The sequence below is a fragment of the Eleutherodactylus coqui genome, chromosome 1, assembly GCF_035609145.1.
Source record: "Eleutherodactylus coqui strain aEleCoq1 chromosome 1, aEleCoq1.hap1, whole genome shotgun sequence".
Taxonomy (NCBI): Eukaryota; Metazoa; Chordata; class Amphibia; order Anura; family Eleutherodactylidae; genus Eleutherodactylus; species Eleutherodactylus coqui.
Window position 1 is genome coordinate 444,944,551 of NC_089837.1, and position 19,370 is coordinate 444,963,920.

Below are 19,370 nucleotides of genomic sequence, written 5' to 3' on the forward strand. Positions count from 1 at the left end.
ACTAAATAAACTCTTCATTTCCTGACTCATTGCTATGTCTACATGTCTAATAATGATGGATCAGGGCAAGCCCTGGGATTCATTCCTTAGTGGATACAGTAGCACAAAAAGGTGCCAGATAAAATATACAGTATGGAAGAAATCATATACAATTACAACTGGCAATTATTTTTGCAATATGAAGGATTAGTGACAATAATTGCCCAGTGCAAGTGACAAATTAATCGCCCAAGGATCATTTGAATATGCAAATATTCAATACAGGCACGAATATAATAGTTATAATGGGAGAATTATCCACCATAGCACCTTTGGGAGCTGGATGTCACTAAGAAAGTTGTAAAATGGCCTTGGAGGGGTTGTCCAGCTAAAATGCCCAGCAACCTGCGGCTATCACCTGGGCAAACTGTGGGCAGCGACGAGGAAATGCGGTATTACATGGCGCCCATTGAAATGGGTTGGTGATCATATAAAACATGGTTCATGGAGTTCTCCAAAGTGGGTGCCACTCTTCATTCTAGCTATTAGAGGATGTCTCAAGCCAGACAACCCCTCTAGGATGTCTGTATGCTATAATTGGGCATAGGGACAATGCAGAATCTCTTTAAGACGTGCGGATTTGTGTCATTTTCTATATGTGTGTTCTTCCTATTCTTCAAGTGCTATAGAGAAGTCCATAGGAAAAATGGCATATCCACAACGTGCTGCATTTTGATAGAGAAGCCACTAAAGCAAAAAAAAATGCTACAAACCAATACGCTTGTATGTAGTGTATCATACCCAATTTAATTTAAAGATACCCTGCAGTCTCTGGACAATATTCTGTGCTGGGACCAGAGGGGTTGGGGGCATATTACCTGCACTTGTTCTTCTCTGCTGTCTGTCCAATCCACCGCTTCAGGCCTTGGTTTTCAAGATGGCCGCGGCAATTTTCTATCTGGCTAATGCTGGTCATGTGAGCAGCACTGGCGTAACTATAGAGGATGCAGGGGATGCGGTTGCACCCGGGCCCAGGAGCCTTAGGGGGCCCATAAGGCCTTTCTTCTCTATATAGGGAGCCCAGTACTATGAATAAAGCATTATAGTTGGGGGCCCTGTTACAGGTTTTGCATTGGGGCCCAGGAGCTTCAAGTTACGCCTCTGGTGTAGAGCATTGGTAGTCTAACACTACGAAAGCACTATGACGATTAGGTAGTCTGAAGATTACCATCTTGGACTGCTAAAAAAGGGACCCAAAACTGGCAGATCAGACAGATGGTAGAGAAAAACAAGTGTAGGGAACATGCCGCATACCCCCTTGCGTCATTTTAACATCTAGCCATAACATTTTTGAGCATAAAAACATAATCAAAAAACCCATGAAAACACGTTTTTCACAAACACGCTATGTAGGAAGTCAGCTTAATGAGTGGAAAGATCCATCCGATCAGCTGATTGAAGTGATAGTGGCACTGCGATGTTTGCTGTTGTCACTTCAGTCTCAACCAGGCACAGCGCCCTACATCATATAGTGAGTGTGCCTGGTATTGCAGTCCAGTCCCTTTCACTAGTTGCTAACAGGCCACGTGACCAATGAACGTGACAACACAGGCCAGAGAAGGCCAATCAACTCACCCGAGCAAAGTATCCTCTTCAATCAGCTGATTGGAAAGGATCATGAGCAACAGACCCCAGTCGATTAGCTATTGATAACCTCACACTGTGCACTGCTCTCTGATTGGCCAGTGCTGATCACCTGAGCATTGCTGGCCAATCCGAGCAAGTATAGTGCGCATTGGTAGGCTAACACTACTAATGTACTATGAGGATTAGGTAGTCTATGGATTGTGCCAACCATCTTGAATGCCAAAAATGGGACCTGGAACCAGCGGATTGGAGGGATGTCAGAGAAGAAGAACAAGTGTAGCTAACATACCCCCCTCTTGGGACAGAACTTTGTTTGAAACTAAATAATTGCTTTAAAATCAAAGGGAACTAATTCACTAACTGGCATAAATAAATGAATAAAGCTTTAAAGGCCCCTATATACAGAGTCGAGGTTGTCCGAACCAATTTCAGCAGGGGCCAGATGACTCCCACCTGTGTATGGGGGGGGGGGGGCTCTTAACGTTACCATGACAGATGGTGACAAGGGAAAGAAGGATCGGATGCTCTGAATTTCAGCGCCCAATCCTTTTGATTTCCCGGGAGATAAGCCGCTATTAGAGTTGTCTGGCAGTGGCTTACCTCATTCTCCCCATGCAAAGCTCAAGAGTGCTCTCTCAAACCAAATGTTCTTGTGTTTGGCAAAGACGAAAAAAATAGTTGGCAGACAAAAGAACTTTTGACTGACAAGTATTAAAGGTGTATCGGCACTTTTACGAGAGGGGCTGCTGGTAAGTCTTTGGCTTTGAGTTCGTTTTTTGTTTCTATGGTAACGAATGTTACATCACATGAAAGCCTTATGTGTCTAATATATGTTTTCAAAATGTTGTGTTTGTAGCTCATGGCAACAGTGATCTAGGGACGCAGGAAAAGAAAATGGTGGAGTCTAATGCGATATTCACCGCAAATAAGAGGAGGGATAAAATTCTTGTTTCTGCAAGGAAAGTCCGCGAAGGATATTCATGGTGATATGTCGCAGACATTGGGGGTTCAATGCCCTTCATATTCTACAGTTATGAACTGGGTTGCCAAATTTAAAACGGGCCACTTCAGCACCAATGATGATGAACTTCCTGGACGACCGAGAGAGGTTGCTGTTCCGGAGATCGTCGATGCCGTGCACAACCTCATACTGGAGAATCGGCCAATTTCAGTTAAAGGAAAAGCAGACATCATGGGGATTTCTCGTGAACGTGTTTGTGTCATTATCCATGAACATTTGAACATGAAGAAGCTATCTGCAAAGTGGGTCCCCAAATGTTTGACAACAGATCAGAAAAGCATGCGAGTGAAAACTTCCCGGTCCATTTGTCAACGTTTCTGGACTGATAAGAAATTCCTGGATGGACTGGTCACTATGGATTTATTTGTATGACCCTGAAACCAAGGAGCAGTCAAAAGAGTGGAGGCACAGTGGTTCTCCTCGCCCAAAGAAGTTCAGGGGGCAAAAATCAGCCACTAAGGTGATGGCGTCTGTGTTCTGGGATAAGAAGGGCGTGCTGCTAGTAGACTACCTTCAAAATGGTTCCACCATCAATGCAAGGTATTACATTGAACCTTTGGACCAATTGAAAGCAGCTCCGAAGGCCAAAAGGCACAGCAAGCTGTCCAAAGGAATCTTGTTCCTGCAAGACAACGCCTCTGCTCACACTGCACAATCGACCATGGCAAAACTGGTGGAGCTAGGCTTCCAGCTGGTTGACCACCCACCTTATTCACCATATCTAGCTCCCTCCGACTATCATCTGTTTCCAAACCTGAAGAAACACCTCAAGGGTACCACATTTCACACCATTTCTGAGGCCATGGCTGCTACGGATGACTGGTTTGAGGCACAACCGAAATCCTTCGTTTTTGCAAGGCTTACAGAACTCGGAATACCGATGTAAGAAGTGTGTTGACATCAGTGGAGAGTATGTGGAAGAAATGTAAAGTTTCATCTTCCTATCTTGTTTCTTTCTGGGTAAAGACAAAGACTTATCAGCAGCCCCTCGTAATTCTCATGCACACAGTAGCATATGGCAACATGTTGACTGCAATCTACATTTTGAATATGGCAGTGTGAATGGGCACAAATGAAGTAATATACCTCATGTATGCAACTGTATTACTAATTTGTGTGGCATGGATGTGTAATAGGACATGCAGTATTGTATGTCGTGTCATGAAGGTACTCTCCGGTGTTTCTAGGGGAAAATACGCAGTACATACACATGTAGCAAACTTTAAATTGACTGTGATAACTTTCCAGGGAAAGGTTATCTTATCTTATGCCCTTTTATCTTAATACAACAAAAACCATTGAAAAGCAATTAAAATAGTAAACAAAGTTATCTTAGTCCTTCCAAGACCAAAGATTTTCTTTTTGTTCTTTTCATCTCTGCCTTCCAAGAGCCATGACAGTTTTATCTTTATTTCGCTATGGCAGTATGATGGCTCGCTATTTGTGGGACAAGTTGTATTTTTTAATGGCACAATTGAATGTACCATATAATAAGTAGTGAAAAACATAATTATTAAGTAGAGAGATTGGATGCTGTGATTGGAGCTAACTCCAATTGTTAGCTATGAGAAACAGATGATAGCCTCCAGGTATGAAGTGGACTCTGCTCCTGAGGCTTCTTTCACACGAGTGCATATTGGTCGACGTTTTCACGGCCAGCCAATATACGCTTCCATCTGGGGCGTAGAAGCTCGTGAACAGGCACACAAATCAATTTGTGCGCCCGTTCACATGGCATGGGGCCCGGTGCATATGCACCGAGCTCACCATGCCATCACCTATTTCCCCTCCCTCCCCATCGCAGGCTCACCTCTCATCTCCTTCCCGCTCATTCTTTGCAATGGGAGAGGGGGCGGAGCCAAGCAACATCTCCTCCCATTGATGGCTATGGACCAGGGGCGGGGAGAGGGTGGTGGCTTAGCTCCACCCTTGCACCGCCCCCTTCCATTGTACAGAATGAGCGGGGAGAAGTCAAGAGGTGTGCCTGCAAGGGGGGAGGAGAGCAGAGGTAGGGAGTTTAGCAGCCACGCAGCTAAACTCCCTCCCACCTACGGCCGCTGCTATGGGCTCCCATAGGAGCCCATGCAGCAGCAGACGTATTCCGGCCCAAAAGATAGTTCCAGGACTATGTTTTGGGCCCAATGTATTGGCCTTGCCGGGCGCTTTTACGTCTCAGGAATACGGCCATGTGATCTAATGCATTGGAATCCAATGCATCAGATCACAGTGCATATTGGCCGGCTGTGAAAATGCCAGCCAATGTGAAAGAAGCCTGAGCCATACACTTTTATTGACTGCATGATATATATTAACATTTTGTGGCCAGGAAATGCTTAATGTGTCATTTCTCTAGTTAAATTTTGCTACATTTCTAGTGCATGCCGCAGTTTTTATGCATGAAATCAGAGGCAGTACAGTAAAAACCTCTAAGCGACTCTATGGCAACGCCAATACAGCTCCATGCAAAACGGAGCCATATGATGGTCATGTGCATTACCAGAACACTCCTAAAACCAAATACAACAATTCTGACAATGACATTATTTTACGGAGTTACAGTTTAAGCAGTTTTCTGATATATAGTATTAGAATAAAGTTGCTACTGCACTCTAATTAAAAAAAACTATTTACAATCTTTTTTCCCCTAGTACAATATAACTTAAAGATCGCGTGTTCCTTAGAAGACTACGTGACATCAAAATCTTTCATTTCTTAGATTTTTTTTTTCAGAAGAACAACTTTAATATCGAATCAGTAGATTATCAGAGAAAGAAAAAAAATGAAAATCAGATAAGAGACGCTTAACACAATAAAGCACGACTCCTCTTGATTTAAGAATTTCTGAAGATTACATGATGGTTGAACAAGTTCTAAGAATGCAAAGCGGCTTTAAAGGCTTCAAACGGCGATTACTGAAGAGTCGGCCAGGATACTCCGGTACACGGCACATCCCTCTGTACTAGAAAACACATCACACAAGTCTAGTCCTGACTGTCTATTCAACCATGCCCTCCATGTAGAGTAATGTCAACTGATGTCTTGGGTAACAGAACAGATTTAAAGTACAGCCACGTATCTCATGTTGTTCTTCAGGCCGGCAGCATATTTCATTTTTTAAGAAGTCCATGACTGACTGCTAATATGATCTCCCTAATGATCAACCAGCCATGGATTAACATGTGGATGAACTTTAGTTCAGGAGGAGGTGACCACAAGTGAACAGTACAAAAGTGGTCGAGGTCTGATAGTCAAATGCCAACCGTCATTATGGCAATCTCTAGAGATGCTTTAATGGCCAAAAGGAACATTGACCTCACATAATGGTATTAAGAATCTTTAACATGTTATATCTCAGCCAATGAAACGGCTCATCAGGGAATGTAGAATTGATACATATGGAAGATATAGGAAATGATCGGATAGTAGACTTAAAGTATTCCCAACTGAGACATTAAAGGAGATGTCCCGCGCCGAAACGGGTTTTTTTTTTTTTAAACCCCCCCCCCGTTCGGCGCGAGACAACCCCGATGCAGGGGTTAAAAAAACCACCCGCACAGCGCTTACCTGAATCCCGGCGGTCCGGTGACTTCAATACTTACCGCTGAAGATGGCCGCCGGGATCCTCTATCTTCGTGGACCGCAGCTCTTCTGTGCGGTCCACTGCCGATTCCAGCCTCCTGATTGGCTGGAATCGGCACGTGACGGGGCGGAGCTACACGGAGCTACACGGAGCCCCATAGAGAACAGCAGAAGACCCGGACTGCGCAAGCGCGGCTAATTTGGCCATCGGAGGCCAAAAATTAGTCGGCACCATGGAGACCAGGACGCTAGCAACGGAGCAGGTAAGTAAAAAACTTTTTATAACTTCTGTATGGCTCATAATTAATGCACAATGTATATTACAAAGTGCATTATTATGGCCATACAGAAGTGTATAACCCCACTTGCTGCCTCGGGACATCTCCTTTAATGGCATTTCCACAGGGACGCTGTTCTGCAAGGCCAGACTGGCTGCCTCAACATTCAGATACACGGTTGGATATGGCCTCCAAAAAAGGCTCAGAAGGGAATAACTCTAAAAGGTCTGAAAATCCAGATTGTACCTCCTACATTTGTTTTTTGTTTTTTTCTTAGTAACAACAGATAGGAAGCATTTAATTTTTTTAAATAGGATTTTACTTTGACTGTAGATTTTTTAATTCTATTGTCTGTACATACTATAGGAGTGGCCATCTTGCCTGAGCTGCAGTTAAAGGGGTTGCCCAGTTACAAACTGACTTTTTAAAATTTTGAGGAAACTTAGTTAAAACAATAAAACAAAAAAGGTACTTATCCATTCTCAGCCAAGTGATGCCGCACTACAGTCCCATGATCCTTGCCGCCTGCCAGAAGCTGTATCATCACCACCCATTCTCCTAGCATTAGTGCTCACGTCTTGGGCGTTAGAATGCAAGGAGTTAAGAACAGCATTTAGAGATGGCCTACAGCAGCCTCATGGGCCCTTCACCCAATGCACAGGGGTTTTGGGGGGGGGGGGGGGGGTGAGACCAATGACTTCTGCAGCATAGTGTTGTGGGCATGCTTTGTGACCTATGCAGAGGTCATTGTGCAGGGAGGGGGGAAGGGAGCTGTGATAACCATCTATTGTGAAGGGTGGATCCTGTGTTATCTATATATAGGTGTTATCTCATTATCATAACAGGCAACATTACAATGAAAGGTGACTGCTGAAAAGTTTTCTCCACAGAACAAGAAGGCTGGGTTCCCACCAGGGGCGTACCTAAAGGCTAAGGGGCCCAGGTGCAAAAGTTCAGCTGGGCCCCCCTCCATCTGTACCCGTACCTATACCTAAACCGTGCTAATTTACAAACATGATCTAGCCCCTTGGCGTAAGCCTTCTCATCAGGACTCCTTTCCCTGACTAATCTGTTGGTAATGTCTTAGGCTGCTTTCAGACGGCCGCGAAAATTGCGCGATATTTGTGCATTGCAAGACGTACAAATCGCACATGAATATGAACTCCATTGTTTTGAATGCGATCATACACGGGAGCGATGTTTTCTTTTTTCTCTGCATCGCACGAGAATACGATGATGTGATGTGAGCTGGTTGTAACACAACAACCCCTCACATCTGTGGGAACTGCACACGTTGGCGAGTGTGATAGGGGGCAGAGTTTCACTGTTACGGCACTCTGCCCCCCGAGCGCCAGTTGGGGTGCCCTGATCTCCTGCACCCCACTGTCCCTGCCTACTTGCCTCGGCCCTGGCTAACCCCAGGCGGACAACTGGGCGGCAGTCCCTGCACTGGCTAGGGACCTGGCGACTGCCTAGATGGAACTACTAACAGGGGACAGAGTGCCGACAGAAGAGGCAGGTGTAACAGACCAACAAAACTACTAGGTGAATCAAGGCTGGAGGTGTAGCTCTCAGGCAAACGAAAAGATACTGACAAGCAACTAGGACAGACTAGAATAGACCTGACTAGAGGCTAGCAGAACCAATAACTGGCAGTGAGTTCAGGTCACTGCCAGCCTTTAAACTAAAAGCCTCCGCCCCGGGGCGGAGAGTGGGAGGAGCCGACTCTCCCACTGTTGCATAAGGGAGGTGGATGAGAGCGGGCGGCACCCTACGGGCGGACACGCCCACGCCGCAGCACGCTGGCTGCTCCATGCTGCTGCACGCTGGCTGCTCCACGCCGCCGAGAGATCCCTGACAGCACCGCTCCGGGACGCCGAAGCCGACCTCGGAGCGGCGCGCGCCGGCCGCGGGACCCAGCGCCGCCCTGCATGTTAACATTACCCCCCCTCTGACGGGGGACCTCCGGGCCCCCGGAAACTCGACCAGGCTTATCTGGAAAACGACGGTGGAACCGCCGTACCAACACGGGAGCATGAACATCACATGCGGCCACCCAGGAATGATCTTCTGGTGGAAAACCCTTCCAGGCCACCAAGTATTGTAGGATTCCTCAACACCGACGAGAGTCCAGTATCTCCTGGACCTCGTATTCGACTTCATCCCGGACCAGGGTGGGCGGAGGGGGACCGGAGGTGGGTATCACCGAAGGGACAAAAGGTTTCAGCAGCGACTTATGGAATACCCTGTGAACCCTCCATGTGGCTGGCAACCCCAGCTCGTAGGCGAGTGGGTTCACCACACGTGTGATGGCAAACGGCCCCACGTAACGTGGCGCCAGCTTCAAGGACGGGACCCGCAATTTGAGATTTTTAGAAGACAGGTATACCTTCTGTCCCACCCTGTAAGGTTCAGACACAGACAAACTCTTCCCACTGCGCAACTGCATACGGGCCCCCGCTGCCTCCAAGTTTCTCTGCACCTCTTTCCATACCCCCCGAAGCGTATCTGTGGCGTCATCAGCTGCCGGACAGAGCGACGGAGTAGGGATTGCTGTAAGGAAGCGAGGATGCTGACCGTATACACTAAAAAATGGAGACACCCCAGTAGAAGAACAAAGGCGGTTGTTTAGTGCAAACTCTGCCAACGGCAGGAACTCTGCCCACTGGTAAGCCTTTTCGCTAGCAAACAACCGTAAATATTGCACTAAGTCTTGGTTCTTCCGCTCAGTCTGACCATTAGTCTGCGGGTGGAACGCTGACGAGAAGGAAAGCGACGTTCCCAGGTTTCTGCAGAAGGCACGCCAAAACTGCGACACAAACTGAACCCCGCGATCAGATACAATATTTTGGGGAACCCCATGTAGGCGAATTATTTCCTTTACAAAAATCGTGGCGAATTCTTTTGCCGAGGGTAGCTTTTTTGACGCCACAAAATGTGCCATCTTTGAGAACCGGTCGACCACCACTAAGATAGTGGTGCACTTCTGGGATTCTGGTAGGTCAGTGATGAAATCTACTGATAAGTGAGACCAGGGACTGGAAGGAACCGGTAGTGGTCTCAGAGGACCCTCCGGAGGACGCCGCCGACTCTTATTGCGAGCACAGACCGAGCAACCCCTCACAAAGTTGCGGATCTCCTGAGACATGCCTGGCCACCAGAAGTATCGGGAGCAAAGCTCCAGGGTCCCCTGGAACCCTGGATGCCCGGCGAGAGCCGACGAGTGGGACTCATCCATGACTCTAGGGCGTAGGGTCTCTGGCACAAACCATCTGCCCTCCGGCACCCCTGACGGAGCGTCCTGCTGAGCATCCTGTAGTTGAGGGACGAAGTTAGACTCTAACGCTGCCACCACCACGCCGGGGGCTAAGATATTCTCGGGAGTCATGGTCCCACTGTCTGGTACCCCGAAACTCCGTGACAGGGCGTCCGCCTTCACGTTCTTCTCTCCGGGGATATATGTCACGACGAAGTTAAACCTGGCGAAGAACAACGCCCACCTGGCTTGACGAGCAGTGAGTCTTTTCGCATTGGCGAGATATACCAGATTCTTGTGATCAGTATATACGGTAATTGGGTGTCTAGCACCCTCAAGATGGTGTCGCCACTCTTCCAGAGCCCATTTGATAGCCAACAATTCACGGTTACCCACGTCGTAGTTGCGCTCTGCTGAATTGAACTTTCGCGAAAAGAACGCACATGGGCTATAGCCAGACCTCCCACTGACTTCCTGCGACAATACTGCTCCTGTCCCCACTTCCGACGCGTCTACCTCAATAAAAAAGGGTAGTCGTGCGTCCGGCTGTATTAGCACCGGGGCAGTCGTGAATGCCTTTTTTAGACGGCTAAAGGCCTCAAGGGCTGCAGGCGACCATTTACCCAAGTCAGCCCCCTTCTTAGTCAGGTCGGTCAGAGGTTGAGCAATAACTGAGTAATTTCTAATGAATTTGCGGTAGAAATTTGCAAAACCTAAGAACCGCTGGAGAGCCTTGAGGTTGTCGGGTCTGACCCATTGGGAGATTGCTGCTACTTTATCAGACTCCATCTGAATCTCTGTGGGTGAGATTACATAACCCAGGAAGGATACTTGTTTAGAGCCAAATGTACATTTCTCTAATTTGACAAAAAGTTGATACTCGCGCAAACGGGTCAGGACCAACCTCAGGTGCCGCACATGTGAGTCCCAGTCAGGTGAGTACACCAGGATGTCGTCCAGATAGATGACCAGAAATACCCCCAGGAAGTCGTGGAAGACTGCGTTCATAAAACCCTGAAACACAGCGGGGGCATTACAGAGTCCAAAAGGCATGACCAGACATTCAAAATGTCCTAACGGGGTGTTGAACGCTGTCTTCCATTCATCTCCCTCTCTGATGCGAATTAAATTGTAAGCCCCCCTTAAGTCCAGTTTGGAGAACCAGTGAGCCCCTACCACCTGATTCAACAAGTCAGGAATTAGGGGCAAGGAGCACTGGTTCTTCACAGTGATTTTATTCAAGGCCCGATAATCCACACAAGGCCTTAGTGTCCCGTCCTTCTTCTCTACAAAGAAGAGACCTGCCCCGGCAGGGGACCTGGACGGCCGGATATGTCGGTTGGCCAGAGCTTCCGAGACATAGGACTTGAGGGCTTCATGCTCACGACCTGACAGATTGAAAATGGCTCCCTTAGGGATGGGACCGTTGGGAATCAGGTCGATACCACAGTCCCACTCCCTATGAGGAGGCAGGGCCTTAGACAGTTGTTTGGAGAATACATCTTGAAAGTCTGACAAATACTCCGGAATGAGCACCGTATCTGCGGAGCACACAGCTATGGTAGACAGGTGATTGTGACACGATGACCCCCAACGAGTCAATTCCCGGGTGGACCAATCAAATTGGGGGTTGTGCAGTGCCAACCAGGGCATACCAAGCACCACATCAACCGACATTTTTTCCATAACCAAGAAAGACAGTTCTTCCGAGTGGAGGACCCCCACCGTGAACTGTAACCTTGGGGTCCTCCATCGTACCAAGCCTGTAGAGAGAGGGGTAGCATCAATGCTGGTAAAATGAATTGGCGTCTTCAACGCCACAAATTCCGCCATCAGAGAACGGACAAAACCCAGACTTATCAAGTTAGCGGCTGCTCCGGAATCAATAAACGCCCGCCCTGATCGGGAAAAATCCCAGAATCTCACATGACACGGTACCAAAAGTTTAGGAAGTACCTGAAGTCCTAGGTGATCCTCCCTGCAATCGCCTAGGACTCAGAGTTTTCCGCCGGTTCCGGCTGCGGGCGTTGAGACCTCAGTGGGCAGGTTATCACCCGATGTCCAGCTTTCCCGCAGTAGAGGCAGAGGCGATGCAACAAACGGATCCGGCGTCGCTCTTTGGGGTCCAGCGAGTCCACCTCCATCGGCTCGGGCGCAGAGACTGGTAAGGAGGAGGAGGGACCAGGGCCACTGACCTCCCTGACTCTACGGGTCTGCCTGTCCTGCTTCCTAGACCTGAGCCTCCTATCTGCCCTCACCGCTAGCTCCATAGCCTCCCTTAAGGACCCGGGAACGGGATGGGAAATTAACAGGTCTTTAACTGCGTCCGAGAGGCCCTGCAGAAAAACGTCCTTCAGCGCGCTATCGTTCCATGTCGTATCCCCCGCATAGCGTCTGAAGTTGGAGCAATAATCCTCCACACACGACGACCCCTGCCGCAGCGCCAACAACCGTGAAACCGCCAACCCCGCTCGGTGCGGTTCGTCGAAGATACCCCCGAGTTCCTGAAAAAAGGAGTCCACGGACTGCAGGCAGGAGGAACCCTCGGGGATGGAGAAAGCCCATGTCTGGGCCGAGCCCCGCAGCAGGGACATTATCAGCCCGACCCTCTGAGCCTCCGACCCGGAAGAACGGGGACGCATGCGAAAAAACAGGCGACACGCCTGTCGGAAGACAAAAAACTTGTTCCTCTCCCCAGAAAACACCTCGGGAAGAGGGCACTTGGGTTCGGGGCTGGTTGAGGCGTCCGACCCCTGCGACACCCCCCGCTGCTCCTGGGCCACCATGCGGGCGGATAAATCCTGGATCACAGGCACCAGGGCCTGCAGCTGGTTCGTGAGGGAACTGATCGCCTCCATGACAAACGGTTTTAAAGGGCCAGTTATTATGTTACGGCACTCTGCCCCCCGAGCGCCAGTTGGGGTGCCCTGATCTCCTGCACCCCACTGTCCCTGCCTACTTGCCTCGGCCCTGGCTAACCCCAGGCGGACAACTGGGCGGCAGTCCCTGCACTGGCTAGGGACCTGGCGACTGCCTAGATGGAACTACTAACAGGGGACAGAGTGCCGACAGAAGAGGCAGGTGTAACAGACCAACAAAACTACTAGGTGAATCAAGGCTGGAGGTGTAGCTCTCAGGCAAACGAAAAGATACTGACAAGCAACTAGGACAGACTAGAATAGACCTGACTAGAGGCTAGCAGAACCAATAACTGGCAGTGAGTTCAGGTCACTGCCAGCCTTTAAACTAAAAGCCTCTGCCCCGGGGCGGAGAGTGGGAGGAGCCGACTCTCCCACTGTTGCATAAGGGAGGTGGATGAGAGCGGGCGGCACCCTACGGGTGGACACGCCCACGCCGCAGCACGCTGGCTGCTCCACGCTGCTGCACGCTGGCTGCTCCACGCCGCCGAGAGATCCCTGACAGCACCGCTCCGGGACGCCGAAGCCGACCTCGGAGCGGCGCGCGCCGGCCGCGGGACCCAGCGCCGCCCTGCATGGTAACATTCACGGCTCAATATCAGACTCACTCGTGTGAAATTAGCCTAAGGCTGGCTGCACACGGCTGGATTTGCATTGTGGAATATGGAGTGGGCATCCGCCCACGGATTCCGTAGCATGTACCGCCCATAGCATGCTATGGAAAAGCGTTTTTTCCTCTACACGAGCGGAAAGCAATTGTGGTTTTCCGCTCACGGATGAAAAATCACAGCATGCTGTATTTTAGTGCAGATTCTGCACGGACGGCCTCCATTGAACTCAATGTAAGCAGTGCGACCCACCGCCCTGACATTGAGGAAAAGTCACAGGCACCCACGTCATTGCCTAGCGACGGCGCTTGAAAGTCAGTGATTAAAAGAAAAAAAAAAAAATTGTACAGTGTGGGTCCGACTGCTCGCCTTGTGGACCATCCGCAGTACAGGAAAAAGAAAGAAATTACAGGTACCTGCGGATGCCAGCGGGGCACAGGGTTGGATTCCGCTGCGGGCTCACACATACAGAATCCGACCCAGTTGTGTGCAGCCGGCCTCAGTCTGTGTTCATGGATTTTGTTGCATTTTTGAACAACAATTAAAATCACATCCCAAAACCGCATGCAGTATTATAAACCGCACATGGATTCAAGCAATACATGCGGGTTTATGATGCGTTTTTCAGTTGTGTGTAAAGTGTTTAAATATACAGTATATACCCAGGTTATACCAGGTGTAGATATATAATTATATACAGTATATACCCAGGCTATACCAGCTGTACATATATAATTATATACAGAAGAGGTATAACTTATAGTAGCTGTGCATATATAAGTATATACAGTATATACCCAGGTTATACCAGCTGTACATATATAATTATATACAGGAGAGGTATAACCTATACCAGCTGTACATATATAATTATATACAGGAGATACCCAGGCTATACCAGCTGTACATATATAATTATATACAGGAGAGGTATAACTTATACCAGCTGCACATATATAATTATATACAGGAGATACACAGGTTACACCAGCATGGTACATATCACTACATACAGTAAATGTATATCCCCCTGTATATAGTGGTATGTCCCATGCTGGTGTAGCCTGTGTATCTCCTGTATATAATTATATATATACAGCTGGTATAACTTATACCAGCTATACATATACAATTACAATTCCTTCTCTACTCACCTCTGCAGCAGTCTCTTGGCAGCCTGTAATGGAAAGTACCCTGTCTTTTGATCACATGACCAGAGCCTGGTCATGTGATCTGCAGCCACAGGTCCTCCTGCAGGTGCTGCGCATCCAGCGCTCCGGAGGTGAGTAGAGCCGCACTAACCCCTCCCCTAGTAATCGCTGGCCGGCAGAGACTGATAGACTGCAGCTGTGACCACTCACAGCTGCAGCCTATCAGTGGGAGGGCCGAGCGCCGTGGGAGTCTGCAGCCTGTAATTGGCTGCCGACTCCACGTGTAACAGCCCTCCCCTCTGCTCTTGTCGACCTGCGGCGCTGCCTCCCGTCTCTTTCCTCTCCCTCCTCCCCTCTCCCTTCTCAGCCATCATGCAGCCGACAGCGCCGGTCCCCTGGGCCCCCTCAACTCAAGGGCCGGGTCGCCGTTGCGACCGCTGCTTCCCCTCACTGTACGCCAGTGGTTCCCACTGGGAAGATTTCCATGTGAACTTTCTTCACGGAAATTCCGCCTGCAATTTTAATCTCGGGATTAAACAGCAAAGTGGACGAGATTTGCAAACATCTGGTCTACATACTGCGGACAAGCCATTGCGGCTATTCCGCGCTGAAACTGACATGCCGTGTGGAAATCAAAGCCACGACATGTCAATTGTATCGCCGTCTCCGCTGCGGCCATTTCTCTTCTCTATGGGGAGAGATGGCTGCAGCGCACTACAGGCGGCGAAGCCACTTCAAAACCCACACTGAACGGCGTGAGTTTTAAAGCTGCATTTCTGCTGCGGAAATCTCGCGGGATTTCCGTGCGGTCCCACTGTGGTCATTCTGCAGAATTTACGCCCAGTGGGAACCCAGATGAAGAGTGCCTATTATTAGGCTCCTTGGTTAGTGGAAAAAGTGCAGGATTTCAGGATTTTTTAGCGCATAGATCAGGACATTGAAAATAAAACTGTGAAGCATAACCTAACAAAAATTCTTAAATATGTTCAACAAAAACATGATTTATATCATAGGTCATGACTAGAGATGAGCGAGTATACTCGCTAAGGCACATTACTCGAGCGAGTAGTGCCTTAGCCGAGTATCTCCCCGCTCATCTCTAATGATTCGGGGGGCGGCACGGGTGACAGGTGAGTTGCCGTGGGGAGCGGGGGGGAGAGAGGGAGAGAGAGATCCCCCGCCGCTCCCCGCCGGCCCCCGAATCTTTAGGGACGAGCGGGGAGATACTCGGCTAAGGCACTACTCGCTCCAGTAATGTGCCTTAGGGAGTATACTCGCTCATCTCCAGTCATGACACATTCTCTTTAATAAAAAGTCCACATCTACTGGTATCAGCTTGTTATAAAAAGCCATTGCTTAGTTATAATACCCATTACAATACCAATATGGGCTGTTGGAGATGTAACAAGCTTTTCCTTTATGGCAAAGATTCAGCTGCTGTAGCCATGTATATAACTTTGGCTGGGGAATGCAGGCTGAGGTTTTGCAGCAATGTTCCGTACAATGAGAATGAATAGGGGTTTAACCCTTTCCAATCCACTGTCTGGCATCTAAAAACATTCTGAATGAAGGCTGTACAGCTCCGATGTTGGAAGACGTCCGGCAGGGTATTCTTACTGTATATTACTGGGCGCTCTGTTGTTGGGGGCCTCTCCAGCATGTCCTATACCGCAGTACTGGCTCTAGCCAGCAGACAGCGCCATTGTATAATGGCAGAAAGAGAAAGCCCCCTAGGAACCCCTGAATCCAAAATTAGATTGCAAAGGGTTAATACTAAAAAAAAATTTGCAGCAAAAAATAGTCATGTCCGAATCATGCTCTATTTATAGTGGAAATGTCATGAATTTTCACCGTGGAATTTATTAATTACAGAGTCCTATTTGCCACAAAACATTCTGCCTGAGGACGTGGTGACGACAAAATCCATAGAGGAGTTTAAGAGGGGACTAGAGATACCTTTCTAGAGCGCTACGATATTACAGGATATAGACATTAGGTGACCAGCGGGGTTGTTGATCCGGGTCTTGGAGTCTGGTGGGAACTTTGAAAACATTGATCCAGGGATTATTCTGACTGCCATTATGGGAAGAAATTTTTTCCCAAATGGGCTAAATTGGCTTTTGCCTCATTGGATGTTTTTTTGCCTTCCTCTGGATCAAGAAGGGGGGTAGAAACAGGCTGAACTAGATGGACATTGTCACCTTTCGGCCTAACATACTATGTTACCGCGTCTATGTTTTAAGTTTGGTTTTGGCATCGTATCCATGCAGTATGATTGGTTCTGTTGTGATATCTCTGTAGCAAGGTTGGTTCTGGCACTGTATTTATGCAGTAAGTTCAGTTTCCATGTCTGACAACCATTTGGCCAACAGCAATTTAAAATGTATGGGTAGGTGCTTTAATCTGACTCTCTAATAGAGGCGTGATCACTAGAAGTACCTAGGGCAACATGAACTTTAAAAACAACCCTGAATGCAATGAGTGAATTCCACAGTGAAAATCTGTACCAAATTGGGCATCAAAATCAGCATATAGATGGCGATTTTCTCCGCAATGTGTGATCCTACCCTTAGTGAGAAGTACGACACAACCCCAAACACTACATCTGTGTGCAGACTTCACATTACAGAAACTAGACAGCAATTAGTCAAGTGTGATGCAAGTTGGACGGTGCAGAAGAATCTCCTATTGTGGGTTAGAGCAACTTTGCTGCCAGGTTGTATACCTACAGTGTAAAGTATATGGTATATTTCTCAGTACATTATATTAGTGTTTGCCCTTATCCTGTTTTCTCCTAATATTAAATTCAATGGTGATAACAGCACATTTTTGGCATCATTTGGACGCATTCCTAAGACAGCTGTAACTGGCTGAGCAGTTTCACTAACAACCAGTCTTTATATCAAGGGTTGTCAAATCTGTCTGGTGCCTTAACCACTGCTGAGCTGGCAAGAACCAGGATGCACGTCAGATCCCGTTTTATCAGATTTCTGTGCAATTATTAGGAATTACAGTAAATAGTTTCATTTAGCACAGATCCTGATTCAAGGCGGAACAGCCCCACTAGAAGGCCAGTTTCGTACAAGCACATTTATGCGTTCGGAATACAAAGTGTGCTCCAACCTGATTACAGGCCTATTGACCCAAACAGAGTATCCTGGGAATCTGTGGACAGGGGAGAACTTTAGATCTTGGTATTAAAAAAATGAATGCAAGAAACTGCTTGTTGTGTTTGGCCTTCCTCCCAATTCAAATAACTATTGTCTTATTATTCAGGCCGATTGGCTGCGTGGCATGACATTTCTGCGATGCAATAGCAAAACCTGAAAAACAATGACGGCAAGAAGAAGCAAAACACTGTTCTGTATTATGCAGAGGAAAGTACACGTATGTTTAAAGTAGATCTCCACATTTTAACATCATGGCAGTTTAAATACAATGTTCTTTGTTGAGTGGTTTTACCATACATTTTTTTTTAACAGTCAGAGCCTCCATTTTCGGGGATATAACTCCCGTTAAATGAAAACATTCTTGCTGATTGTAGTCGCCACTAGAGGGAGCTGAGGAGCTACACAGGATGCTGGTTAAGGATCTTACACATGGAACAGAATTTCTCCACAACGCACTATGGAAATCCACACCAAAATGAGGATTATGATGTGGAATTGCCATAAGAATAAGGGTAAAAGCAGATGGGTACATGCGCTAATATGCTCGCCACTACAGAGTGTATTAGCGCATAAACCAGGTTTTTTGTTTGTCAATTCAAACTCCGCACTAGTTTGAATTAAAAAATGGGAAGAAAGTTTTTCTACTAGATAGGGGAGGACCCATGTGCAAGAAAGATAGGGCAAGTCATGTATTAACACGCGAGAATCCCGATAGTAAAAATGAAACCATTGAAATCAATGGTTTAGTTTCAGCCTGTTTTACAGCTGATATTTTCACAACCGCATAACAGGACTTAAAACATGCCCATGTGTTTAAGGGTGCATTCAGACAACCGTATACCAGCTGGGTTTTCACGCCCAGCCGATATACGGCGTCTCTCTCTGCAGGGGGAGGAGGCTTGAAGAGCTAGGAGCAGTGCTCTGAGCTCCCGCCTCCTCTCCATCCCCTCTCCCCCCCCATTCTGCACTATTTGCAATGAGAGGAGGCGGAACAGGGGTGGGGCTAAGTTCCAGGAATTAGCTCCACCCCTGTCCCACCTCTCCTCATTGAAAATAGTGCAGGGGGTGGAGAGGAGGCAGAGAGGGGGCGGGAGCTCAGAGCACTGCTCCCTGCTCTTCCAGCCTCCTCCCCCTGCAGAGAGAGACGCCATATATCGTCTGGGCGTGAAAACCCAGCCGATATACGGTCGTCTGAATGCACCCTCAGAAGATAAGCCATTTGCAATACCGCATGAAAAATTTACACATTAGCCGTGCAGATTTTAGTGTGGAATTTTCTGCCCAACAGAAATTTCGCAATGTGTTGCAGAACACCTCCACCCATGTGAAAGGTCTCTAAAAGTACAATATTGCAGTATATTCTAAAAATGTTTGAATGACAATAAGTTCAAATCCCCTAGTAGGATGTAAAAATAAGTGAAAGATTTTAAGTTATTATAAAAAATGTTAAAAGTTTGAAAAAAAAAAAAAAGTTGTCAATTTTTAATGAAAAAAAAATCTCATTATTTATTCACTACAGTGAACACAGAAAAGAATTGCTTTCTATTGTTTTAAAATAGTACAGCAAAAAAAAAAAAGCATATAGATTTGGTGTTGCCATAATCATACTGGGCCACAGAATAGCGTTAATGTTTTATCATTTCACCTCACTGAGAAATTTTAAAAAGTTGTTTAGTACATTCTATGGTAAATGGCGTTGAAAAATACAACTTGTCCTGCAGAATAACACGCCCTCATATGGCTATGTTGTTTGAAAAAAAAAA

The 19,370-nt window shown here is 47.5% G+C and overlaps 1 protein-coding gene across 2 annotated transcripts in view; it reads right to left on the reverse strand.

Moving 5' to 3' along the window:
• Nucleotides 1-19,370, reverse strand: part of FRY (FRY microtubule binding protein) — a 304,066-nt gene that overhangs the window by 248,300 nt on the left and 36,396 nt on the right. The window lies entirely within an intron of this gene.